General features: G+C 37.9%; 1 protein-coding gene across 1 annotated transcript in view; it reads left to right on the top strand.

Moving 5' to 3' along the window:
- Positions 1-27,720, top strand: part of TRHDE (thyrotropin releasing hormone degrading enzyme) — a 387,195-nt gene that overhangs the window by 15,336 nt on the left and 344,139 nt on the right. The gene's annotated exons all lie outside the window — the stretch shown is intronic.

Genomic DNA, 27,720 nt, shown 5'->3' on the forward strand with positions numbered 1-27,720 from the left:
CTGAACATTTTACCATCTTTGCTCTAGCCTTATTTAGTTTTTGAGAAAGTAAAACACTTTGGATAGAGTTGAAGTCCTCTGTGTACACCTGCCTGATCTCATTGCCTTGCCTCCTCCCTTAGAGATATCTCCTGTCCTGAGTTTGATGTTTGCCATTTCTGTGCATGTTACCATACGATTATCAAGTATGTATATATACTTCTCTATATATGGATGCAATGCTTTACACTTTCATATAAGTGATTTATATTATACATAGTTCTGCAACTTATTTTTATTTCATTTTAGTTTTTACCTAAAGTTATGTTTTTGTGGTTTTTCTGAATAGATTGTTTGAATGAAGATATCAAAATTTGTCATCCTCCTGTAGACAAACATTTTAATGTTTCTGGTTTTCAAATATTAGCAACAATGCTCAGTGAATATTTTGTACATGAATTCTTCTGTCAATGTGCTAGAATTTCTGTAGGGTATAAAGCTTCTCTTAGCCTGTAACACCCAAGTGTATAGAAATACGTACTTAGGGGAGCATGATATATAGGAAACCTAGAAAATTCATGCTCTGCATTTAATTTATAAAAGGAATCAATTGGACTCTGAGTGATAACTATCATTTGTGACAGCATGGTGTTCTAAGCATTTTTTGCATACTATTGTGTTGCACTAGTCAGGCCAGGTCAGGCCATGCTGAATTAACAACTTCCTCCTCATTTCAATGGCTTACACAATAAATATGCATCTGTTTTAATTTTTATGTCACCCCTAAAGCAAGGTATTATGATTCTCTTTTTCTGGATGAATAAAGTAAATTGGGGTTTAAAGAGATTAAGTAGCTTACCCAGAGTCAAAAATTAAACAAGTGGTAGAGCTGTAAGACAAACTTTTGTTGGTCTGATCCCAAATTTTGGGCTTTCCCTCTTGTGCCTTAGGAACTCTGTTTCATCATTTCAGCTGTATGTCTGTGAAAGAATCCAAGCAATGATTCTCCCCATCCACTGGCCATTGTATTCAGTGTTGCTTAAGTGTAACAAAAGAGGTGAATAGAAATCTATACTCTTATTCTGTAAGAAGTTCATAGGTCTATAACAACCTAAACTTTGAAAAATGGGTTTATATAAATAAATTTTTCTCAGGGTTATTTTAAATATACATCACTGTGGAACCTATTTAAAAAATAAAATCAGCCTGCATAAAAAATTAATGCCATTATTGAAGAGCTGCGTATAGTGAATTAATCTACATAATCATTAAAATTAGGTCCTAAATGCTGGCTCTGGAGGGCCAGAAGACATTTTACTCTTTTGGCTTTATACTCATTTGTTATGTTGAGTTCCTCTGATGTTTGTTGATGACTCCTTTAAGGCTGTTCATGTTGGACCACACACAGAAAAGGAACACCAAGACATCTCGTTTACTTTGACGTCTTCAAAAGTTGATGATTGGCTTGCTGTGCATCAGCTTGCAGCACAGGGCATACTGGAACTGTTTTTTTTCCAGTATGTTTTCTTCAAAGCATCTTAAAAGTATTCTCAGCCCTACACAATTAAGCTTGTTGCTAAGTGACCCATATTTAAAACCAGACACACTCTAATTATTTAGATGTGACTTTTATTAGAGTTAAGAATCCAAGTAATTAGTAAACATTTTAAAATTCCTACTTAATAATTTTTATGTAGAAAAGATAAAACATGCTACCAGAGAGCATGAAAAGGTCAACTGAAATAAAATTTTAGATTGTATAATCTAAAAATACTAAGGATAATAAAAAGGGAAACAAAATTGCCCCTGGGAACCCTTATTTATCAACTGTGGAAATACAGTTTAAAACCTGCTTCTTTTTTTCCTGTCACCCCTTGGATATCCAGTTTATTTTATCTTCACTGCATGAAGGAAAATAAGCACATAGTAATCACATTTCTGAACTCTTAACAGCTGGAAGGAGTGAAGTTTAGCCTTAAGATCTTGACTGTGGAATAGTCATGTGAAGTCCACGTGGTCATTTTGGATCAGAAGCTGATGCAGTTTTCTCTGAGATATGAAAGAGTAACTTGAGTAGCATCTTAATAATTTACAGCTGAATCGCAACAGTGCCTGAAGTGTGATCTTTGAAGCATCATCATTTGCTTCTCAAGTTGTCTGCATTTTGCAAGGCACTATCCTAAGTAATTAGAAGGGTAAAAGACTCTTAAGATCCTTCTAGTACAATAGTCACATGTGCATCTTTCAGATGGAATTCAAGCTGGTGGACGTACTTTGTTTACCCATCTCCAAAATGGCTTAGGATTTCTGTAATTAATTGTTGAAATTTAGAAGTAGAGAGATTGCACATAAAATTGCTTCTGGCTTCTCTTGAACAATGGCAAGATCTTGTGACATTGGGCTCACTTCCCACTTGGCAATAATGGTTCACTCATTTATTCCTTCAGCAAATATTTACTGATTGTCAGGTAGTCTAGACTCTGTTCTAGGCTTTGGTGATATAGCAGCAAACAAAGCAACAAAGTTCCTACTCTCAGGGAACTTGCATCCTAATATGGAGAGAGTGACAAAAAACAAATAAATGTGTGTCAGGTAGTAATATTTGTTTTGAAGAAAATCAATGTGCTGTACCTGGATGGTGGCTGACTCATTTACATGGCACATTTGCTTTCCAGTGTAACCTAATCCAGACCACTTTTGTTCTTTTGCATTGTGTCAATTTCACTATCATAGATTACCTGCTTTCATTCTGTAGGCATTTGGAGTTTCAACCCTTGTCTAGGGGCATAATTCAAGAGACTAGCCAAGGAATATGTGTCAGAAAAGCAATAAATCAACTAATTGTGAACTGGTGTTACTGGCATTCACTAACTGTGAAAGGAAAGTTGCAGAAAATAAGTTCAAGACCATTTAGAAGAGGTAGAAATTGCTAAGGTTGGAGTTTAATGATGTGCTTCATAGAAGAGATAGGATTTAATATGACTCTGAATAAAGGTTTGGTCTTAGAGAAGCAGATGATGTGTGCATATAATCCTTGGTAGGAAATGTTAACTAAGAAAAGACAAAGAGGTAGGGATATGTACAGGATATCTATGGGAAATAGTGTATGGTTATTATGGTCATGAACATCAGAACTTCTGCTGCATTCTAATGGTTACAGATAAGTCACTAAGGATGGTTCTGATTTGCTAGAAGAGGGCATATATCCCACTTCTTGATAGGGAATGTCAGAGCATTTGTAGACATAGTTTAAAATCAGTGAAGTCTTCTCTCTGACCGCAAATTATTTATATTCATCCCACGTACAAAATACAATCACTCATTGCATTACATTATTAGTCTAAAGTCTGAGGTCCAGGATCTCAACAGCTAATTTAGGTCTAGGTGTAGATGAGACTATTGGGGTTTGGTTTCTTGTGCATGGTTTCTCTTGCTCTGAAGATCTGTTTACTAAAGAGGCATGTTATCTATCTTCTCTCCCCCAACAGACAATGGTAAGATGGGAATATTATTATTTCAATAGACCTTTCCATTCAAGAATGGAGAAAATGGGAGGACATAGCAGTTGCTGGTCCATAGCAGTTCTGAAATCCAATTGGGAACATGTTGGCAATTTTAAAATTATGACTCAATGCTGAATTGTCCTTCTGGGAAGTTGGCCCATCATTTGGACTCTCAGTTTTGCTTTTTAAGGCATCTTTTCTTTTTAAATGAAAAATTAGTCTGTGTTCGAAATTGAATAGCTTTCTCAGCTTGCTTCCTATCAGTAAAAAGCTGGGGGTCCAAAGGCCTATTTTTCTTTTGTCAAAAGAAAGTCAAAAAGTCAAAAAAGGTTTAATTATTTTTTTAAAACTTGACTTATTGTGTATCAAGTTATATCTATTCCGTTAGACAAAACTATACCACAGGTCTCTTTAATATGAGCCTTTGTTTACTGTGAGGCTTTGCATAATAATTCTCATAACATTCTTGGATGCTCTATTACTGAACAGAGGTTTATAAGTAACACACTTAAGGTCCTTAGAAAACATTTGTTTTGGAGCAGCTGGGTGTCTCAGTCGGTTGAGTGATCAACTCTTGATTTCGACTCAGGTCATGATCTCATGGTCATGGACTGGAGCCCTGCGTCAGGCTCCACACTGAGCTGAGTGCGTGTGTGTGTCTGTGTGCACATGTGTGCGTGTGTGCTCTCTCTCATTCTCAAAATAAATAAATAAACTTAAAAAAAAGTTTAAGTCTTTTGTCTTTTTGAAGAGGTCTGAGGAGCATCACTTTAAAAGTATCTGACATCTTAACAGTTCCTGAAGTTGCATCCTTGGCTTCATCTTTAGATCACATTTTGCTAAAAGTGACCTGTATTTCCGTCACCCCCCCCAGCCCCGCCCCGCCCCAGAGTCCATTTCTTACTTTGAGAATCTTTCACCATCTGGAGAAGCCGAGAAGGAGAAAGAGTTCTAATTTCAAGCTCAGTAAGTCCTAGCTCTTTCCTATTCCACATTTTACTTGGAAACTAGACAGTTTGTTCTCCAGGTTTGGATTTTTTATGGCCAGGGAGAAGAAGCTGGTGGCACTTTTTGGTTGAAAGTCTTCTTAGCTAGAAAATATAGTTCAATAGTTACATTTCTTATTTTCTGTAGCATCACAGGTAGCAGTGTTGCCAGAGTTTCTTCTACTGCATAACAGAGGCCCCCTTTCCTTTAGCTTCCAATACCATTTGCCTTAACATCCTTCAAGCTGTCACCAACACCTTCCTTAAAAGTCATAAAGCTTCTGTGGCAGGATACTCTCAAGGATCTTTCACTTTTATTCCCAGCCCAGTCCCACAGCCAGTGCCACATGTTTTAAGTCTTTTGCCATGGCAGTGCCCTACTTTCAGGTACTAAAATTGGTCCCAACTGATATAGCTAAATTAGAAATCACTTTGAAACTTAGCAATGAAAAAATAACCAGTTCTTATGGCCATGGATTCTTGGGGTCTTAAGTATGGACAGTACAGAGCAGTAAAGGACTCCTCTCTGCTCTGCAGGGTCTCAGCTGGAAGGGCTTGATGGCAGGAGTGACTTGGCAGCCGTGGGCCAGAATCATCGGGGGGCATCTTTACTGAGTGTCTATTTACTTGATGTTCACTGTTTCTGGGCCCTCAGTGGGGGCTCTCCTCTGGAGCATCTGTGAGTGGTCTCTCCATGTGATCTGAGCCACCTAGCAGCATGGTGGCCTAATGTTGTCAAACTTGTTACTGGTGATTCAGGCCTCCAAAGGTGAATGTACCAAGAGATTTGCACTGCCTGTTCACCTCATTGTAAGTGGTTACATAGATTGTATTAGTCACCATCTTTTTTTTTCCTCTTCCTTTTAACAAGGCGGAAGCTATCTTACCCAGCCTAAGAAGTTAAACAGTGTTACTTTTAGTGCACTGACTTAGTGACAAACTTAAGTTGGCTCAGATTCTAGCAAGGAGAATATAGACTCCATCTTTCAATGGGAGTAGTGCCAGAGAATTTGCAGGCTAATTTGAAACCATCACAGTTGTTATATGTATTTCAGAAGATTATGTTTATAAAATCATAAGCACAGTGCCTGACACATTTTACTCTGATGATGACAATTAAATTGATGATATATTCAGAAGTCCTAGAAGGGAGTAGGGATATATAAATTTGAGAGGTAGATGGAAACTAGACTGTGAAAGAGCTTGATGCCTGGCTAAGTTTTAAGATTTGTTCAGTTAACAATAAGAGCTGCTGAAAATTTAAGGGGCGCCTAGGTGGCTTAGTCGGTTGAGCATCTGACTGGCTCAGGTCATGATTTGCAGTTCGTGAGTTTGAGCCCCACATCGGTCTCTCTGCCATCAGTGCAGAGCCTGCTTTGGATCCTTTGTCCCCTTCTTTCTCTGAACCTCCTCCCTCTGCTCATGTCTCTCTCAAAACAAATAATTTTTTTAAAGAGCTACTGAAAATTTAAAAGCTGGAGTCATGACATGTATAATTTTTATAATCTGCCTGAGGAAAACATGCAAAATATGTGGACACAAAGAGACTGGGGTTGGGGGCCCATTTCCCTAAGAAACTCTGGGCTAGAGTAGTTATAAATGGATAGGATAGTGTAGATATGAAAGGCAGTTTGAAGGAAGAATTGATAGGATTTGGTGAGGGACAAAAGATAGGAAAAAGAAAACACTGGGGAACCAGGAGAGCAAAGACTCAAGAATGACTTTAAGGTTTAAGGTAATAAAAACTCCATAGTTTTTGTCCTCCAGATTCTCAATGTATTCTGAATTGGCTATGACAACTAACGAGAGTTTTCATTTTTGTTGGCCAGTCTCTTAGATGCACAATTTACACTGCCCAAATGATGTGTTCATCATATTATAACTGGATATATAAATTTTTATTTGTCAGCATTCTTTAATTATCAAGTTATAAAAACTCAATTTGAGCTTAAGAAAAAAGTAACATGTATTAGAAGGGTATTGGGATATCTCAAGGCATCCCAGGGAATACACCTGGGACTTGGAGCACTGTGGGAATCTTGGGAATCCTATGGCAGGTCCTCATCAGTGCTTCTTCTGCTTTGCTTTACTCTCTGTGGACAGACTTATTCTGTTCTTTGATTACTGTGGTGTAATATTGCAGCCAAAAGTTCCCAAGTTTTGCATATTGCTATGGAGGACCCAAGAGGGAAAGTGAACTTTACAAATTCCCAAACTCATAGGGACTGTTATTAATTGGCCCTGTTTGAGTCATGTGATCATATGTGATAACTGTGTCTAGAGAGTGGACATGTGGAGTCATATCATAGGAACATGGCATCTTCTGCTTCACCTCATGAATGGGAGGGCATCTTGCAAAAAAGAGTTTGTAGAGAACAGATGCTGGGAAAGATCTACAAGTGCCACAAACATATTTTTTAGTATTATTGTGTGGACTGACTACAGCAGGAAGGATACACAAAATTTACAGTAGTGATGTATATTATAAATATCCACACCCAGGAAAGTATACACATACATACATATGGATGTTTCTGATTCTAGAATTCTAGGGATTATATTGTATATACACACTTAAAACATGGAATCATTCTGTGTCGTTTCCTACTGAAAAATAAAGCTTGGGGCACCTCAGTGACTTAGTTGGTTAAGCATCCAACTCTTGATCCCAGGATCATGAGTTCAAGCCCCACATTGGGTTCCATGCTGGTTGTGAAGACTATGTAAATAAAAAAAGAGAAGAAGAAAGTAAAACTTAGGTCTCATTTTAACAAGAAAAGTGCAAGTGTAGGTTAATATGCTGTAAGCATATATTCCAGTTAAAAAAATTCATATAAATAGTAGGAGTCATTTTGTCATTAAACATTCTGTTTAGATTGCATTATTAATATTATGTAATAAGTGTCCATAGAGAAAGAAAAAGAAATAGTAACAACAAAAGAGTTGGATTACAGTAAATTTAGGGATATATATAGAGGCTTCCTGATGACCCCAACAAGAGATAGTCATCTTCCCTTCTCTACTCCTGGAATATTTTGTAAACTCATGTCTTATAGTCATTATCTCATTGTTCATAGTCATTTTTTTTGCCAGCCTCTTTGCTCCTCTAGACTGTGAACCTTTTTTAATGTTTATTTATTTATTTTGAGAGAGAGAGAAAGAGAACAAGCAGGCTCCCACGCTGCCAGCACAGAGCCCAAGGTGGGGCTCAAACTCACGAACCATGAGATCATGACCTGAGCTGAAATCAAGAGTCAGGCACTTAAATGACTGAGCCACCCAGGTGCCCCTAGACTGTGAACTTTTTGAAGGCTGGTGCCATATCTTACTCATCTTTGTAAGATTCAGCACTTCCTATTGTATGTAGAAAATGATAGGTACTCAGTGAAAGTCCATTGAACATCTAAACGAGTAAACTCCCTTCAGAGAAGTCAAAATGTCAGGTTTTTCCAAAATCTTCTGGTTAATATGTAAGACATGAAAATTTGTGAAAAGTAATTTTTACTAAAATTGAAATATAAATAGCAAAGTTTACAATACAGATATCATTAGTTTTTAGGAACTCTGTAGAAATATGTAGGTGAAAAGTGTTGATAAAGAGAGTTGGGTACTGAGGGCAAAGATTTACTGCCAAGCAGGGAACTGAATCCAGTGCAGTCTAGGCTCTGGGGAATCTAGTGCAGGGGAGGAGAAATGAGGTGGCTTTTATACACTGAAAGACCAGGGATTGTCTCTGTCCTCTATCAGGAAAGCAAAGTCTCTGATTGCTGTTGAGTGTCTGATGATAGCTGGGCTTGCCAGCTGGGTGGATGTAGGCTGGCTGCCTTATGGGTGCCTGTCTTGGGATTATAGCACCCAGCTCACCTCTGCTGCATGAGAGATATGTTTGAGCCAAGTTTGGGTCATTCCAGTTAGGTCTTCAGTCTTGTCAGCAAGCTATGTGGCTAGGTCAGGAGTTTATTAAAGCCAAGGAGTTTGAGAACCTAAAAAGAAAAATAATTTAATTGATGAGCCTCTTAAATTTCATTAGTGTGGTAGGAACAGAGCTGGTAAGTTCTGTAGAATAAAGAAATGCATGCAGTGATTGCAGACTGTTTTTAATAGTGCTAGTTAAGGAATGGATAACACAATACATCTATGCAGAGCCTACTGCAGTTAATTTTTGGGTACAGGATTGCTGAATCTAGAGGAAGAGAACAAAAATGTTTCCATACAGTCGCCAATGGCTACTTGATGTTGAATGGCTTGTCTTTGCAGAGGAAATAGCCAATACTGTTTTGTACCTTTCTGCAAGTTTAAAAACCCAGGAACAGGAATAGAGAAAGCAGATGTGAGGAGATTCAGCCTGGGAGACTGATGAGGCACACATAGCCAGCAGTCAGGAGGGTAACAATAAGGTATTGATAATAAAAGCATTGTTGAGATCACAGGCCATGGTGTTCAGAGATACAGAAAGGCAAGAGAACCCACAATGGGAGTGATATTCATGGAAAATGGACTGGGACAGTTGAAAAAATAGAGATCACCGTGAGAATGAAAAGTAGGACTGGAATGATAAAGTGGGTAAGACAGAAAGATGATCAGTGATAGAAAGAAGTGTTTCAGATTTCAGGATGAATTGGAGGGGTTTTAAGCCTGCTATTGCAAAGTTGGATGGATGAAGAGGATTTGAAGATACAGTCACTTGAGGGAACAGGGATTAGGTAACAGTGAGGCCATGTTGGAACAAATATCAGGAACACTGAGTGGGTAATGCTGGAGAATGTAGGCAAGAAAACTGTATGCCGGGTTTCAGACTCTCAAAGTGTAACACCTGGATGCCTAGGTGTGGACAAGGATTAGTGAAAGCCATGAACTCCAAAAGAAGAGAATTTTTTTTTTAAGGAAGTGGAGGAATAGTGTGTAAATATGTGTGTGGAGGAGCTAGGAAGGTACTCATGTCTCTCTCTAGCTCTGAGGCTCTGAGGCTCTGATGAGAACAGATCTAAATAAGGATAAGAATGTGGGCAGAAGTGGTGGGTGTCTGGGGTTTGTGTAAAGGAAAAGAGCTGTTGATAAGAAGAATTACTTACATAGAGGGTGGAATGGTAGACTGAAGGGACATGTTAACAGAAGAGGGAGTGAACTGAGTAGGCAGAATTTAGTTAATGGAGGAGCTTATAGAACTCTCTTGCCCCAAAGTTTCCATTGAGATGTTGGTGTAGTGGAGTGTGCCTCAGCAAATATCCATCCCCTGGTGGCTGGCCTGGGCTGATGGTAAATTCAATGATGGATGATAATGGGTTTTGATATTCAATCCACAATTTATCAACTGTCCTGAGGTTTAAGAGTCTACATAGTGAAGAGGGTAATAGAAGCTAAAGGAAGAGCTTGAAGTAAAAACCAAACATACAAAACAATAGTCAGTGTAGAGTATCCATGGTTGTAGTATGTTTATTCTTGATAATGTGTGTGATGGACTGCATGGTACATAGCGAGGTCCACTTCTGTCTTTGGTAGAGAGGAGGGCGGTGGTTTGGCCGTGATCTTCCTTGCCCCAGTCTTCCTGCTGGGATTTTCACGGCAGAGGCCACCAATTCCGTTATCTCTTAGATATGGTCTCCATGTATTCAAGTAATACCATATAATCTAATAATATAAGAGTTTTTCTTTTCTTTGCTGTCTACTTACCTTCTAACTTCAGATTAATTACCGTTATTATCATTATTTTTATCTTCCCTCTTCTTTTTCCTTCTAGTTCTTTAGGACTTTTACTTTAAAGGACTGTTTTGGCCCAGCCTTTATCATCTGAGAGAGGTAGGCAGAATATTGTGTAATATTGAGGAGGGAAGTGGTAAGAGATGAGTTTGGAGATTTATGCAGGGTCCAGATCGTGAAGGGATTTGTATGTCATGTTAAGGAGTTTTGATTTTATCTTTTAAGCAGAGGAAGCCATTAAAGGATTTGAGCTTGGGAGGGCTTCAGATCATATCAGGAGCTTTCCGTAAAAGCATGGGGATAATATAAAATGTCTTATCATCATTACTAAAAGACTCTCAGTTCCTTTTTTCCATTATTAACCTGACCAAGGTCTGTTTTCCTGTTTGATCAAGGTTGCCATGCCAGTTTAGATCAACTTTCCTAAGGATCAGGGAGCAGGCAGTAATTGGACATAGGGCAAACAGGTACCATCACTTAGATTGTGTCTGACATGAAAAAATAGCCAAACTTCTGCATCTAGTTTCAGACACAAAATATGCTGTAGTCTAGAGAAGAATCTCCGGGTAGCGATGGTCCAAAACAAATGATGAAACAAAATCATATTCTGAAAGTTGATGTTACTCAGATCCAAGTGATCTTTATAGGACTTAAAATCAAATTTCAGGAAGATTAAATGGGATATTTGGTTAAGATGTACTAATATTTCTGGAGGTGGAACTTGCAAGAAATAAAGAGAAATATTCTTTGCTAAAGAATCAAAGGAAGGCCTGTAAGGTCTTTGTATTCGGTTTGATAGATAAAACTGAATATTCAGAGTAGAAGACGACATCAAAAGTGCTAATTGTACTGTCTGTCCTTAGCCACTGCCACCTACTTAATGTTTCTTGACTTCCTTTTCAGACCAGATGGCAGAAAGGAAATTCACTGAGTCTATGAGATGCTGCTTTCTGATTAGGTTTGATTTGGGGAGGAACTGGTAAATACCTAAAACCAATCACTACCCATATGTACTGTTCACATGGTACTGAAAATGATTTATTTCTTGCTATATTTCCTAAAATCATGGAAAAGCATTTTTTCATCCATTTGCAAATCTATATCGAGCAATTGTGTTCAATAATGATTTATTGATATTTGGAAAATTATGGCATATTGAGATCAAAGAGAATGGACTGAGCTGAATTCATAAGTTCACTTTAGATGTAGGGCTTTGAGTGACAAGGAGAGGAAAAATTCTAAATTTTTTGGATTAACTTTAATTAGTAAGCTAATAGATACTCAATGTCTTCTTTGGACTTAGCATCATGTTAAATACTGCATATAAACCGAGGCATAAGATATAGATTTTATTTATAAAAGGTTTAGAAGCCAAATGATGAGGCGAGGTAAGTACACTACCATACAATGGATGGCACAAGGCAGTATTTTATAAAGGAAAGGCAAGTTCAGTGGCATGTTAGATGTAGAAGAAGAACAGAGTAGATGTTGAAGAAAAACAGAGTAGGATATCAATGAGGGCATAGATAATTATTGAAAAGTATTGGGTCTTGAGGGATGGGTGGATATGGGTATATGGAAAGCAAATTAGAGAGCCTTCCTTGTGAGATGAAGGGAGTGTTCAAAGAAGGAATGACCATGGGGTTTTCTTCAGAGTGAGAAGATTAATATATTAGGTAGTTGGTTGCAAATATCTGAAAGTCACTCAGGAAAACTTAGGCAAAAGAGAAAATCAATGGTAAGATTCTGGACAGCTCAGAGAAATGAAGAATTAAATAATTAGGTCTTGGGAAAGATAGCTTTGAGGAACTAGATGGCATACCAATTAAGAATCTTCTTGGGGGAACTTTCATTGGATTGTTTTAGCTATAGTCCTCAAATTCTCAGGAAAGAGATCAATTTCTTTTTCCTGATTAGAGTGCACACCTTCAGGGATGATGTAAATACTGGGGTTCCTTTATCAACACACCTATCAGGGGCAGATGGAATCTGGGGAGTGGTAGTTTTTCTTTTCTTTAAATTTTTTTTTGTTTTTATTTATTTATTTTGAGAGAGAGAGAGTGTGAGAGAGAGAGAAAGCAGGAGAGGGGCAGAGAGAGAGAGAGGCAGAGAAAGAATCCCAAGTAGGTCCTACACTGTCACCCCACAGCCTAATGTGCGGCTTGAACCTATGAATTGTGAGATCATGACCTGAGCTGAAACCAAGAGTCAGACACTTAACCATTGAACCACCCTAGAGTGGTAGTTTTTCAAAGGAAAAATGTATGACATTATCAAGAAGGAGGAAAGTATATCCTTAAGCAAAAACATTAGATAAATACAGATATCCCATATGGAGTACTGACCAGCTGCTGGACACTGTTGTAAGTATCATTTAATTTAATTACTATTCCCATTTTCTAGATGAAGAAAGTATGGCACTAAGAGGTGGAATGCTGAACTTGCCCATGGTTATGTGGCTCATGGTAGCAGAGCCAGCATTCAGACCCAGTCAGTTGAGCTCCCAAACTTGTCTTCAAGTAGGATGGATCCCAAGGAAGATGCAAAGTGGCATTGCAGGATGTGAAATTAAATAGGTAGAGTGGGGCCAGAAAGACCAGTTTAGATTGAAAATGGGAAGAAATAAGGACCCCCTAAAAGGTAGGGAAATGGTATGATTACAATGAAGTTTAAGAAATATTCATCGGGGCGCCTGGGTGGCGCAGTCGGTTAAGCGACCGACTTCAGCCAGGTCATGATCTCGTGGTCCGTGAGTTCGAGCCCCGCGTCAGGCTCTGGGCTGACAGCTCGGAGCCTGGAGCCTGCTTCCGATTCTGTGTCTCCCTCTCTCTCTGCCCCTCCCCCGTTCATGCTCTGTCTCTCTCTGTCCCAAAAATAAAGAAAGAAAGAAAGAAAGAAAGAAAGAAAGAAAGAAAGAAAGAAAGAAAGAAAGAAAGAAAGAAAGAAAGAAAGAAATATTCATCTTTGGGGCCCCTGGGTGGCTCCGTCAGTTAAGCATCCAATTCTTGGTTCCTACTCAGGTCATGGTCTCACAGTTTCTTGAGTTCAAGCCCTGCATTGGTCTCTGCGCTGGTAGCACAGAGCCTGCTTGGGACCCTTTCTGTCTCCCTCTCTCTGACCCTCCCCCACTTATGCTCTGTCTCTCTCAAAATAAATAAATTAATTAAAAAAAAAAGAAATCTTCATCTTTGAAGGTGCCCAAAATTTTGGAGGGTGGGAAAGCCTGTAGTTTTGAAAGCTTACCAGAAGGCCATGACTGAGCATGGGTGATGAAGATTTAGACCTGGTAAAGGCAACTACAGTGACTGTCCATATTTCTTTTTTACATGACAATGAAACTTTTCTTAAACATCACTCTATGAAATGCTGTGCTTCAATTCCTGAATTATAATTTTCAAGAATACTGGTATGACAGGGAAGAATTCTTCTAGCACAAGAGTTTAACTGTTCTTCTAGGCAGTTTTAGGTTTTATTTCCTTCATGAAGTGTTGCCCAGCTAGATTCCTTCCCTTCTTTGAACTGTAATTGCCCTTCAATTGTAATTCTCTTTGGATCATTGTCCTAATGAATTCATTTTGTTGTTCTCTGCACATCTTTTCTCACTAGATTGCAAGATCTGTGAGAACTGTTGTCGGTGAAAACCACACTCTTATACTATGTTATACATATAATCACATACACACATAGACACACATTCTGGAGCAACTTGGAGAAATGATATGTATAGCATATATATATAGTGTGTGTGTGTGTGTGTGTGTGTGTGTGTGTGTATGTATTCTCCATGGTATATAGCACAATTCTGTGCTCATAGCAGTCGCTCAGTAAATATTTGAAGCATGGATGATATGAGATGTTTCCGGAGGAAAAACCAACAGTCTTAATGAGTGTCTTGGTTTGGGTGACAAAGGAATAAATAAAAGTGAATCAAAGAACCTCAGAGTTTTAGGTGGTTTGACTGAGGGAAGGTGCATCAGTCCCATGCCCTTATTTCTGGTAGTTTTTCTCTATTTTCTTTCCCTTACCCTCTTACCTTCTCTAACTCTTTTCTGTAGAGTTCTGGATGCAGATTGAGGATTGGCCGGAGAGAAGCATTTCATTCTTTCTTCCCCTCCAACTTAACACTGCACATTCCTCTTGTGCCAGTGAAAGAAAATGAAGAAATACGGAGTTTTTTTTTTTTTTTAATATGGCGAATTTATTATACATGTCTCTCTGATGAAATGTAAATCTTTTAAATGGCAAGCCAGGCTGAAAGTTAGGTTATCTCCACACATGCCTAGAATTAATGCAGAAGTGTGTCTTAGCATTTCAGATGGGGAAAAATAATCATTTGAAACAGGATCACTTTGTCTGAATGGGAGAGTGCTTTTTTTTTCTCACAGTAATTCATTACAAAATGAGAGATTCCATCAGAAGGGCCTCTGTGGAAATATTAGAGATGTTCCTGGTCGAGGCAGTCCTTTTACCTTCCCTTCTCGTAGGGAGAGGCCACGTGAAGAACAAGTGAGTAAAATAGTCCCGTGTAAAAGAATCACCTGAGAGTGAAAGGATTCTTCTACATGATGTGTGTTTTCTAGGAGACCATAGGGGAGTCAAGTGAAGGCTGGGCAAGAAGGGTAGTGGAAATAGCATTGGTATTTAGCTATCAGGGTTGGATTTTGGATTTCCTCCATTTACTAGGGCAGGGTTCTTAACTGGAACTGTAGTTTCTTATGTAGAATGGGAATAACAACACACGCTTTCTACTGCTGTTGAGAAGCTTAAAGAAATAATGGAAGCGAAGTATGCATCAGAGTGCCGGCACAGAAGGGCACTCGGTGCATCGCCATCTATATAGATGAGAGTAAGTTGGTGTCCCACCAGTGAGAAGGCTGGATGGGGTGATGAGAAAAAGAGCACAGAAGGTTAAATTGGGAACCTTTGTGGGCACACCTTAAAAAAAGATAGTTTGCAAAGGAGGATTGTTTATAGGGGAAGACAAGAAGCGTTGTCATTTTATCTCAACACCCCCTCATAATGCCATTGTGAAAAGTGTTGCAAAATTTGTAACATTTATTTTTCTTGTGCTTACCAGCATCATGCAAGTGACTTAGAACTTCATTATTAGAGGAGGTGAGATGTGTGTGAAGGATGTTTTTCTGTGGTTCTGTCATTTGTGGGAAGACGGACTCTTCTTAGGTTTATGGAAGAATTGCTCTCAGGAAAAACTCAGAGATAGAAAGTTATTTGAAGACACGGAGAATTAAGCCAGTAATGAAGAAGTGTCTATGTCTATCATCTATGTCTACGTATAAAAAGTGAAGTTATATCCTATTAGTTATCAGGCTATGGTTAAAGGAGGGGTGGAGGAAAGGGTATGTAGGTTAAAATATGGAAGAGAGGAGATTTTCTGCACTGTTGGACCATCATAAAAATCATTCATTCACTATTTTATTAATCCTATATTATTTTTCAGATACTGATTTGAGAATTTTGCATGGATTATCTAATTTAATCTTTATAACAATGCAATTAGGAAGTTTCCATCACAACATTTTTTATAATCTACAGATTAGGAGATAAGTGGATCAGTGAGATGGCATAACTTGTCCATTGTAATACAGTATTAAATGCTTGAGCAGTGGATCCAGGCTCAGGTGATCTGACTACACAGCCTGTGTTCCTCACTGTTCCACTGTCCTATCTCACAGATGTTAAGATTGAACTCTACAGGGAAGACACGGATGTGTGCAACAAACATGGTTTCTATATTCATGAAGATTATTTTCTCGTTAGGTGTGAGATGCTTCTTAGAGAATGTATTTTGGGTATTCTAAGCACAGATCTATAGGGGAAGGGGTTCCTTCAACACCCTTTGGAACAATTTCTCAACCTTGACATTGTTGATTTTGGACTGGATAGCTCCTAGTTGTGAGGGTCTGTCCTGTGCATCATGAGATATTTAGCAGCCTGGACTCTACCTGCTAGATGCCAGTAGCCTCCCTGGTTGTGACAACCCAAAATGTCTCCAGATATTGTCAAATGTACCCTGGCAAATTACCACTGTTTGAGAATCACTGCTTTAGAAGAATGACTTGGTGGTTGATGACACTATGTAGAAGTTATGGACGTGACTCCATCTGGAAGTGTGCAGCCAACCTGGACATTGTCAAGAGGTGACAGAGGGTTCGTCAAGACTCATTTCACTTACTGATATCCACTTCTGCAGGCAAATGTGCACACAAACACAATGGGAAGAAATCTAGAATATGCCATTAGAGACTTTGAAGTTCTGGGTGGGAAACAGAAGGATTAAGAAACAAAAGTTTTCATAATTAAAGAAAATAAACTCATCATGTAGAAAGGATAAATGAGAAGGAACTTTTTATACTGTGTTCTATAGTCAGGTATCGTTTGGCTGTTTTAGAATAGCATGAATGTTGTTCAGTTTGAAGAGTTGTCAATGTATTATTTGACTGATGTTCATTTACTTTTCATATTCTAGATGTATGGTACTTTGTGGAGGTTCTACAGCAGAGGTTCTTAAAGTATAGGCGCATATCTGAATCACCCAGTGACTGTTTTTCAGATTCACATTTCTGGGCACTACTTTAGAGTCACTGAATCTAAACCTTCAGACATAGGGTCTCAGCACTGAGACTATATTGAAATGCTCTGATGTATATTCCTGAATGAGGATCATGGAGTAAAGTTTTTCTTCCTTTGTTCTCTATGTGGATTATCTTTTGTTATTCTGTCACACATAAAACATTAAAAAATATTTTCATTGACCGTAGCGTTCTTACATGCTACACATAGGTGCAAAGGATGTTGGGAAATATAGTCTATTCTATATAGCCATGTGTTGAAATGAAAATGTGGGGTTCTAAAAGTAAAAAAACAAAGAGATTGGACATTGGTAGACAACTAGCAGTTCTTGCCACAGAATATTTTCATTAAAATACAGTAACAACGTTGGACCCTATTGAACACCAAACGTGTGTCAGGAGCAGTGAAAAGCAACTGTGTGATTTGCTGCTATCATTTCCTCTATTTTTAAGGTGAGGAAATGGGATCTCAAAGGGCTTAAAAACTTGATCATCATTACATAGTTCGTGGATGCTAGAGCTAAAATTTTAAACAGGTCCTGTCTAGTTCTACAAACATTTTCCATTACATAGTCTAATACACTACCTCTATTGCCTCCAATGAACCTACTGATTATAGTTTTCAGATTCTTCAGATTTGGATATAAACCATATTGGCCCTTATTAGTAATGGGAATGTCAATATTCCTTAATCCTTCAGATTTTGTTGGAATTTTACTTCTGTGTATTTTTAAAATTATTTTTTAATGTTTATTTTTGAGAGAGAGAGAGAGAGAATGAGAGAATGAGAGAATGAGTAGGGGAGGGGCAGGGAGAGAAGGAGACACAGAATCTGAAGCAGGCTCCAGACTGAGCTGTGAGCACAGAGCCTAACGTGAACCATGAACCCATGAACCCATGAACCCATGAACCATGGGTTCATGACTTGAGCTGAAGTTGGACGCTTAACTGACTGAGCCACCCAAGTGCCCCTCTACTGTGTATTTTAAACTTAATGTTTACTTTGTTGTTTTTATTCTAAATGGGGAAGGGAAATATCACCGTAGGATGGGGTGGCTGCAGAGAGAACCTGACTTTGCTTACTACGTTTGGCAACATTTACAGTATATAGTGCTCAATAATCAAGGGGATTATACATAAATATTAGAAAATTTTGGAGTTGCAGTATGATTCATAGAAAATTTGGTTTGGATTTATATAAATATATGTACCTCTTTCTGCATGATAGCTAGTTTATGAATTAAATAGAAAAATACCTAGTTAAGCTTATTTATCATCTCAGGATGACACAAACAACAGCTTATTAGAAGTCTTTGAGCAGTGTTTCTAATCAAGAGGTTGATAATGAGCTCCTCATAGCTAGGTCCATCCCTGAAATGGTTTTTCTCCTCTACAGTCTTTCCTTAAATTCCTTTTGACTCCCACTCTCACTGAGCTAGATTATACACATAACTGAACCAGGGATATTCTAGCAAAATTGTTAATATAGGGAATATATTTCTTTGAGTCTATGAGACTGAGCTTTTAAATAGTAAGTAATTCATAGCATGCTGGTCTCTTTAAGGAGGTATTTCCTCTATAAGTAATTGCATAGGGTTGTAGATGAGCAGAAATCAGTCTCACTGTATCATGTGTCTGTCATCCTGTGGTTAGATGAATATTCTGAGAGAGAGAAAAAGAAAGTGAGAGATTGAGATTGATTTTTTCCCCTAGAATATTCCACCAATAAAAGATGCTAATAAAACTTCAAAAACAATAAAAGCCCTTAATTCTGGGAGATAGTTTCATGAATATTATATCATCAAATGTTTTTTCTTTTTTTTTTAATTCAAAAGTGCCTGAGCTCCCAAAATGACAACAGAACAATTGTGACAAAGTTCTAAAGGTAACATGACATTCTCATTAGAAAAAATAAAGATTTTCCCACAAACTAGGTTAAATCATTTTTAATAATTTATCTGTTCTAAATCTCATTGAAAGATTCCAGGCTCAGTCATCACGGACAATTACTGAGAAAGATGCTAGAACATTGTTGGTGCCCATGGTTTGACTTTTGCAAATGAAATCAGAGAGGCATAAATTGTCATGATGACAAGCCAATTCATCACCCAAAGGTGACCAAGCACCCAGAAAGATATTAGCTGCAGAATCATTTGCCTCCTCAGTCATAGGTCCTAATTTTTTTAGTAGGATACCTTCTAACTAGATAAGGATAGTTGTATCAGGATGTGTCTGTGACTAGAGAAAGGGAATTTCTTTCTGGTTTAATATATAGGAGGAATCTCAATCCAGGCAAAACTCTCCAGCAGTGATGAGATTTTATTACTGAAGATACAAGGTTTTCCTAAATGAATAGGTAGTATGTGACAAGTGTAGATCATTTTCTTCAATAATTTTACTGATTCTACTGACTCTGTGCCTAAAATTCCTTTCTCTTGAAACATAGTTATGCTACCCCTCCTCATGCTCCAAATCTTAGAGGACTCTCCTAGATTTCTGTCTTCGTGTGATACTTCTCTTTGCCTTGGCTATTATTACTTTTTAGCCCATGTGGATGTACAACTCAGTCATATGAACAACTCCATCTTCCAAGGTTACTCCTAGTGAGAGATGCTACTCCTGTCCTAAGACAGGTTCTGTGCAGTGTGGGTTCTTCTGGCTTCCTCTTTTCCCATCCACCTGCCTCATGAGAGTTTGTTCTATTGGTGGGTGTCTGATTGAAATGCTTTTGGTTTTCTTCTAAAAAAACTTGACATTAGATGACGATCTAACATTTTACAGGACAAACAAGTAGGATTTATTCATGTCTATTTCTTCTGAATGTTTCCCGTGTCTATAGTATTTGCCAAAAACATGCTAGAGGACAGTATTCATTAATTCCCTCATTAGCTTTTGATTCCATGTAAGAAAGTAATGATGGACTAAGCATATTATTTCTGTAAATCACAGCCTAGTAAATGCTAGGCTTTTGGAAAATCTACATAATACTAACACTGTGAAATCAAGGAAGGTAGGAAGCATTTTATGATACATACAATTCCGGTACTCAATCACATAAAACAGACTTTTGCCCTAATTTCTCATTTATTTTAAATGTTTATTTCTGAGAGAGAGAGAGAGAGAGCACTCACATGTGAGCAGGGGTGGGGCAGAGAGAGAGGGAGAGAGAGAATCACAAGCGGGATCTGTGCTGTCAGCACAGAGCCTGGCACGGGGCTCAGTCTCATGAACCATGAGATCATGACCTGAGCTGAAATCAAGAGTCAGACACTTAAGCAACTCAGCCACCCAGGTGCCCTCATTTTTTGTAAATTTACATTAAACAACTTGGCAACAGCATTAGAGGAAGTAGATGTACATATTTCAGCTGTAGCAAACAAGAAGATAACCCTCTTGTCTGTATAGATGTCTTGATTTCATTCACTCAGCCATCCAATAATGTTCACTCAACAAATATTAACTTGAATTTTCACATATTCTGGCACTGTTTTAGGCACTGGGAGGGGAACAGCACAGTGACTAAAATGGACCAAAGCTTCACAGAGCTTACATTCTATCTCAGTGGGGGAGAGATTGACAAGAAAATAGAACACATAACATGTGAGATGGTGATATACCCTAAAAAGAAAGACAAAGCAAGGAAAGAAAGTGGTGTAATTTAAAAGGGGACGATTAGGAAAGACCTCTGTGAAAATGGGTGTTTGAGTAAAGACTTAACTGCACTGAAGGAGTGAGCATGGGGATACCTCGGGAAAGAGAATTCTAGGTAGAGGGAAAAGACAGTGCTGATGCATTGAGGTGGGGGGATGTCTGGAGTGTCCCAGATGCTCCAAGAAGAGCTTTGGGGTGAAGAGGAAGATGGTCAGATGTGTGTGTGAGTGTGTGTATGTGCATGTAGGAAATATAGGTGATCTTGGGGACGTTTGTTTTCAGTCTGAGTGTGATGGGAAGCCTTGGCAAAATTTCATGCAGAGGAATGACATGTCAGACTTCTATTTTAAGAGTCCCTCTGCTGCAGTGTGGGACTATACTGTATGTGTGTGTGTGGGGGGGGGTGGGTAAAGGGTGGAAGCAGAGGGATCATCTAAATGGTGACTGCAGTATGTAAGGTAGTGGAGTGTAGAAAAGTAGTGGAACTTAGGCTGTATTTTAAAGGTGGAGCTTCTAGGATTCATGATATATTGGATATGGGTTGTGAGAAAATGAGAGAATTCAATGAATACTTTTAGTTTGTTTTACGCTGAGAAGGTACCTATGGTTTCTATGTTACACAGGGATCAGCTGAGTTCGTTGCTCATTGTCATCAGAGAGAACAGTTCTGGATCTGCTCAACTAAAGCTAAAATTGAAATCTTTCCATTTTATAAATAGATAATACTCAATAATTCCACCCAACAAGGTAATTCAGGGAACTTTTGAGAACGGAATTTTGTAGCTAATGCATGTTATGTGCATCTAGAAAAATGTAGTTTTTATTAAAAATCAAATACTTTACGGGGAAGACCCCTTTTTGTCTTGCCTGCCTCTTCCCTATTATATGGTGTGGAACTCTTGGGTTCAACGAATAGCTTCCTAAAGGCTTCAATAGAATCAAGGCTGATCATACACTTTTTGCTTTCTTGAAGATTCTTTTCTGGTTTATGTCGTTTGAGAGGACTGAGAGACAATACAAGTCGGCTCCCCAAGCAGGGCAACTCTTGGTGGCTAAACCACATTTATTTCTCCTATCCCATAGACTATTAGTACTCTGTGCACACAGGAGCGAATGTGAGGACAAATTGCCTGTGACCCAGCATTTGCCAATGATTTCTTTAGGCAATTGATAGCAGAGAAATCGTTTAATGGACATGTTGACGATCCACTCCTTTAGATGAGTGGATGTGTACAGCATAGAGGGAGGATTTTAAAGGTTGTGGATTCTGGAGTGGAACTGGTTCTGGTTCTACTACATATTAGCTGTGTTATTTAAGCACTTTAAAGAAGTAATGTCATTTCATCCAGCGAGCTTTTATTATACATGTTAGATGAAACGAGATCACATATACAAAGTACCTGACCTGGGGAAGATGATTTTTCTTCCATCCTTATCTGTTCCTGCAGTGTATTATATTGTCAGAAAGTAACAGGCCCAGGTTATATCAGTAACTGTAGAAATGCTTTCATTGAGTAATCATTGAATGTTGTGCATTAATTTTTTTAAAAATTGGAGGTGATATATATATGTATATATAATGTTCAATTAAATGTTATTTCTATATTTTTTAAAGCTGTTATGTTAACTGAAATATCATCTATAAAGTCTTGGTGATACCTTCCTCATCGAATTCTAGTACCATGAAAAAAATTTCTCTAAGCTAATATTATTCCCTTCCTAACTTGTTTGAGAGGAAACATGTTTTAATTTAGGGTTTGGTTGCATGATTTATCTTATATTACTTTTTGATAATGTTAGTCCACTTTTAGTTCATTTCTTTGTTCTCTTTTTAACATTAGAACTCTTGTCATACAGAGTTTATTTTTTAATCAACTTTAATCAACATGATTTGTGTGTGATAAAGGGCACCCTTTTAATGAAAGTGTACAATTCATTGGGTTTTGACAGATGCGAAACTGTGAACAATGAAGATACAGATCATTTCTGTCACCACCAAAAGTTTTCTCATGTCTCTCCCTTCATCCCCAGCCCCAGTTAGCTATCTGCATTTAGTTCTACAAGACTTTGTGAAAGTGTTTTTGAGGAAGAAAACATCTGACACTGGTTTGAGAAGCAAAGAGGCGGAGAAGAAGAGGCAGCAAACATCTACTCTTTCAAAAAATTTGATTGTGAGGACAAAGCTGAAGAGAGTAAGTTAGACACAAATCGAGGGAGGAATTAAAAAAAAATTAGCATGTTTATGTGCTGAGTAGAAAAAGCAGTGGAGAGGGAGATTTTAAAACTACTGAAGAGACAGGAGATAATGATGGAAAAGGTCCCAAAGGAGATGAAGGGGGCTGGGGCAAAAGCGTGATTTGGGGGAATCATTGGAAATAAGAGGAAAAAGATCTTTTTCTCAAAAAGTGGATGTGAGAGGGTATGAGAGAAAGCAGAGAACAGGTATATTATTGTACTTCAAGACAGGGATGAAGATCTCCTATCTGATGGTTCAATTTCTTTTATCGAGTGCCAGAAAAGTTCGTGTGTTGAGAGTTAAGGGGGATAGAAGTGAGAGGGTGTCTGAGGAAAATAATGAGGCTTTGGAATAGCAGCTGTGAGAGAATGGGAGGGGGATTGTCCTGTTCGACAAAGATTATCAAGTGGTGCCAATGCTCTACTTGACCTCGGAAGTCAGGACTTCATGGTGGAACCAATCTCGTGATTTTTTTTTTTTTCCAGTTGTGCTTTGTGGCTGGCATATAGCAGCAAGGGAAGTAGAAGATGGGGTTTTTCAAAGCTGGGGAGAAGTTCCAGAGTGTGTCATGGAAGGACAGGAAAATCAGGAAGCCGAATGTTTATAGTAGAGTGGTTGAGGCTACACACTGTGGTGTTTAAACGTTTCAGGGTTTAGAGTCAGGAGTCAGGATAGGGTGAAAAGCACTTCACTCTCTCTGTTAGATATAAAGCCATGTAAAAAGAAGAAGTGAAACACTGATCATTCTAATTTGTAACTTGTTAATTTAATTCAGTTTCTATGAAAACGAGCACAAGGAAAACGTACGTTGGGGACAATGGGGGTTTTGCTCAGTTGCAGGAACAGTAGAAGATGCTATGACACACCATATTCCATGGTGTTGCACCGTGGAATCCGGAGACCTAGTGTCTGTGTTTAAATTCTGGTTCCTCAATTGTCCTGCTGTGTGACATTGACAAGTTACTTAACCTCTCTAGATCTCAATAATGGGAGACTTGTAATGGGAGACCATGATAGTACTCAATTGACAGTGTTTTGTGCAAATTAAGTACTTTCATATGTGCTCACTGGTAAGTCTAGCTATTACTAAGAGGAGTCAGAAAACCTGAGTTCAAATCGAGTGTCTAAATTCAGAGCCTTAAGTCTGAGACTGTGGGCAACCTGTCCCACCATTGCTGGTTGCTTTTCACTTACCTCATTTGTAAAACAGGTTTAACAACCTTTACTGCATAGGCTCTAGTGACAATTGAAGGAGATAATATATGGGGCAGTACTCTATAACTCTGAAATACTAATCAAAATAAAGAAGTCTTATTATTCCCATAGAATATATTTCATTAATTGTGTGTCCAGTTACACAGGAATTATACAAAGTAATGAATGTGAAAATTTCAGAAATGAGGTATTTATATAAATGTAAAGCAGCATTGGGAATTGGAAATGTTTTGTGGATTTTTATTATAATTTAATTATGTGTTAATATGATTCTATTTTTAACTTGTAGCTCTGAAGAAAATAAATTGGAGAGAAGGCAACCATTTTAATTCCCAATTAAAATAAAGTTTTTGCTTTCCTCATGGATCTCATTTCCTTCCTTTGCCTTAGCATGTGGAGTTGAAATTTGACAGTACTTAATCAATACCAATTTCAGTTGATTCTGACCTTTAATGGTATTGAGTCCAAGAATTTATTCATGTACAGAATGTTGCAAGTTCTTTTAAAGATTTGTGACAACTCTGCATTTTAGCTTCATGGAGCATTATTGGAGGCTAAATTATAGCATTTGTTGTCACTAAGGGCCCCTCGACTTCTCTTTTCCCTTTTCCAATTAGCTGGCTCTTATTAAAGTCAGGTTTATTGGGCTGTAAGTTATAAGCAGTCATATTCACCCTTTTTAGGTGTATAATTCTATGGATTTTGACAAATGCATGCAGTCATGTAACCACTACCACAATCAAGATATGGAACATTTCTATCACTCCGGAAAGTTCTTTTTGTGCTTCTTTGTGGTTAGTTCCCTTTCCCCAACCTCTAGGCCCTGGCAGCCATTGACCTTTTTTCTTTTCCAATTGTTTTGTCTTTTTCAAAATGTTGTTTAAGTCGATTAGGTATTTTAAAACAGGTTCTGGAAACCTCTTGCTGCACTTCATTACTGATTATGCCCTTATTTATTCATCACCCGTGCATGTGTGAGTGTATGAATGTTATGTGTTTATACGGTTGGCTGTGGTAGTTGAATGAAGATGGGCTAATGAGTGCACAGATGCGGGCTTCATTTATGATGAACAGCACTTAGGTGTGATTGTCACAGGTGGGGTCAGCACGTTAACATTGTTGATAATCCAGGCAAAGGAAGAGATTATCTTTTTCACTTGCCACTCAGTAAATACTGTTGACTGTTCATCAAATGAGTGATACTTTAATAGAACACTAACTAAATTGCTGTACCTATTTCCAGGGAGAAACTCAGTTAATCTGTATGCTAATAATGATAATAATCCTATTTTGTCCATTACACTGCCCAATTTGGAGTACCATAGTTGAGTCAATGCATTTTGGTAGATGTCTAGTGGCCCAGTTAGAGAAAACGAAGCTGACTGCAAAATGGTCAATTGAGTGGCAATATAAATCCTTCCCATAACATTTTGGGGGAGAGCGAAGCCCATTCCTTAACTATGTGCTGTGATAGGTTCAAATCATTTAGTCCATTCCTGGGAGAAGGTCTTCGTTCCATATAATTCTTTTTTCTTCTATTTTCTTCATTAGGACTATTATATAGATTTCAGAGTTTGGATTGCAGCATTAGCACAGGTGAGGGTGGATGGGGGCACAAAATGAACCCACATTTGTTGAATTTCTGCTACATGTGCAGCAAGGACTTTAGATCTATCTCACCTAATCCTCACAAAACCCCTGTAAAGTAGATATTATTATCAGCATCTTACTGATAACTAAGTGGGAAGGGAGCTTGGCCCCTTAACACAGGGGTAAAACCCCTTTACTTCACACAGCAGTAAAACCAAGTCTGGCTTCAAAGGCCATAGTCCATGTACCTCACCTTGCTGTTTCTCATATTGCTGCTTTTTATGCTGCATGATGACTTTTCAGTGTTATCCCTTATGCTCCATTTATCTACTGGCTAAATGTATTGATACTGTTCACAGTGCATCAACTTTATGATTATGTACAATTGTTCAACAAATAACAGGAATTGCTTTTTATTTTCTATATTTAGGAGGTTAGAGCAACTTGTAATAAATATGATGACCTTTAGGTCAGACATTTCCTGTAAAGTAATGACCAGACCTTCTCTAGCCTGCTATTAATTATGATCCAAGAGCACTCAGCCATTGTTTTAAAAATAATAAAAAAATAAATAACACAACAAATGATACTTTGGTTATTATGTAACAATGTGGTGGGTGTTAAAAAGGTAATCGTGGTAGCCTATGACTATTTCCCATCACTCCACTTACAGAGTAGATGAACACATTTTCCGGGAGGCCATGAATTTACCAGATTTCTTTGGGCCATGTTATCTTTTCAAACCTTAATAAAATTTCATGAAGGTTCTAATTGTGCAAACTTTTTAAGGTTGTGCCACTTAAAATAATATGAAATAAACACCACCTTCTTAGGCTAATGAGAAAACATTTGGTCCAGGGATTTTATTAAGTTATAGTGGCCCATACATCCACTATTAATTCCCTTTCCTCATTCTTTCTTTATCTCTGTGGACCTATGTGAAGAAATCTCTAGATTTTGAAGTTTTTGAAGCAAAACTTTCCTTAATATTTTTTTTTCTCTTGAAGGAGGAGGCTCCTTCCTCCCTTTCTCCTTCCCTGCAAGCAAGATAAAATTTCAGACCCTTCGTGATTCTTGACAAAAACCTGTTCTATCACATGTGAGCTGAACGTGAAAGACCAGAGCATCAGGACTTTTTGTAAAAAAAACCCAAAACATATATATATATATATATATATATATATATATATACACACACACACACACATATATATACATGTATATATATGTATATATATATGTGTGTGTGTGTGTATATATATATATATATGTATAAAAAAAGGGAACAAAAGTATCTTACAAATTGCAAACTTGCAATCTGCTACTCCTGCTTTTTGGTTGATTTTGCAAATTAAATGCACTGGGAATGAATCGTTCATGTATAATATTTGCCTTATAAAACATAATCCGCCATGGCAGAATTTGTGGTAGACACAATACATGAATATGAAATTAATTTTATTTGCATAAAACTGCTACTATTTCAAATGAATGTCACTGAAAGAAAAGTAGTGGTTCTGTGGAGTTCAGCCCTTTGGCCCTACAAAGAGTTACAGGTGAAGTTTATATCTGAAATGTAGCAACTCCATAAGAACACTTCAGAGTTTTAAAAAGTAAAGATGCCTGGTGACTGTGATCTTGTTTTGCTTCTGATATGGTGCCTTTTTTTTTCCCAGCCCCAGCCCCACTGACTACACGCTGGAATTAGGAATTGAGATTTATTATGTGGTTACGTTAAAAAAAAAGTTTTTAAACATTACATTTAGAACCAGTGTTACATAGTTAGATGACAGGTTTGTACTCACTGAACCACAGATATCTGCTAATAAAACTCATGTTTTTGTTGCAAACTGACCAGACTAACTTTGTGTTACCTGGTTAAAAATAGTTAAGCAGGTGTATCTGTATAATGTATATTAAAATGGTGTCTTAAAGTGTATTTAGAGTATTTTTAACCTTAGCTTTTACAAAGAAGACTTTTTGCTCTATTTAAAGAAAAATTGTGTTTTTATTTTATTTTTATTTATTTTTTAAATGTTTATTTATTTATTGTGAGAGAAAGAGAAAGTGGGGAGGGGCAGAGAGAGAGAGGGATAGAAAGAATCCCAAGCAGGTGCCGCACTGTCAGCGCAGAGCCTGATGTGGGGCTCGAACCTGTGAACTATGAGATCACGACCTGAGCTGAAACCAAGAGTCAGATCAACTGACTGAGCCACCCAGGCACCCCTATTTCATTTTAGTTTTTAAGTTGACTTGTTTTTCTCCGCTACTTG

The sequence above is a fragment of the Felis catus genome, chromosome B4, assembly GCF_018350175.1.
Source record: "Felis catus isolate Fca126 chromosome B4, F.catus_Fca126_mat1.0, whole genome shotgun sequence".
Lineage (NCBI taxonomy): Eukaryota > Metazoa > Chordata > Mammalia > Carnivora > Felidae > Felis > Felis catus.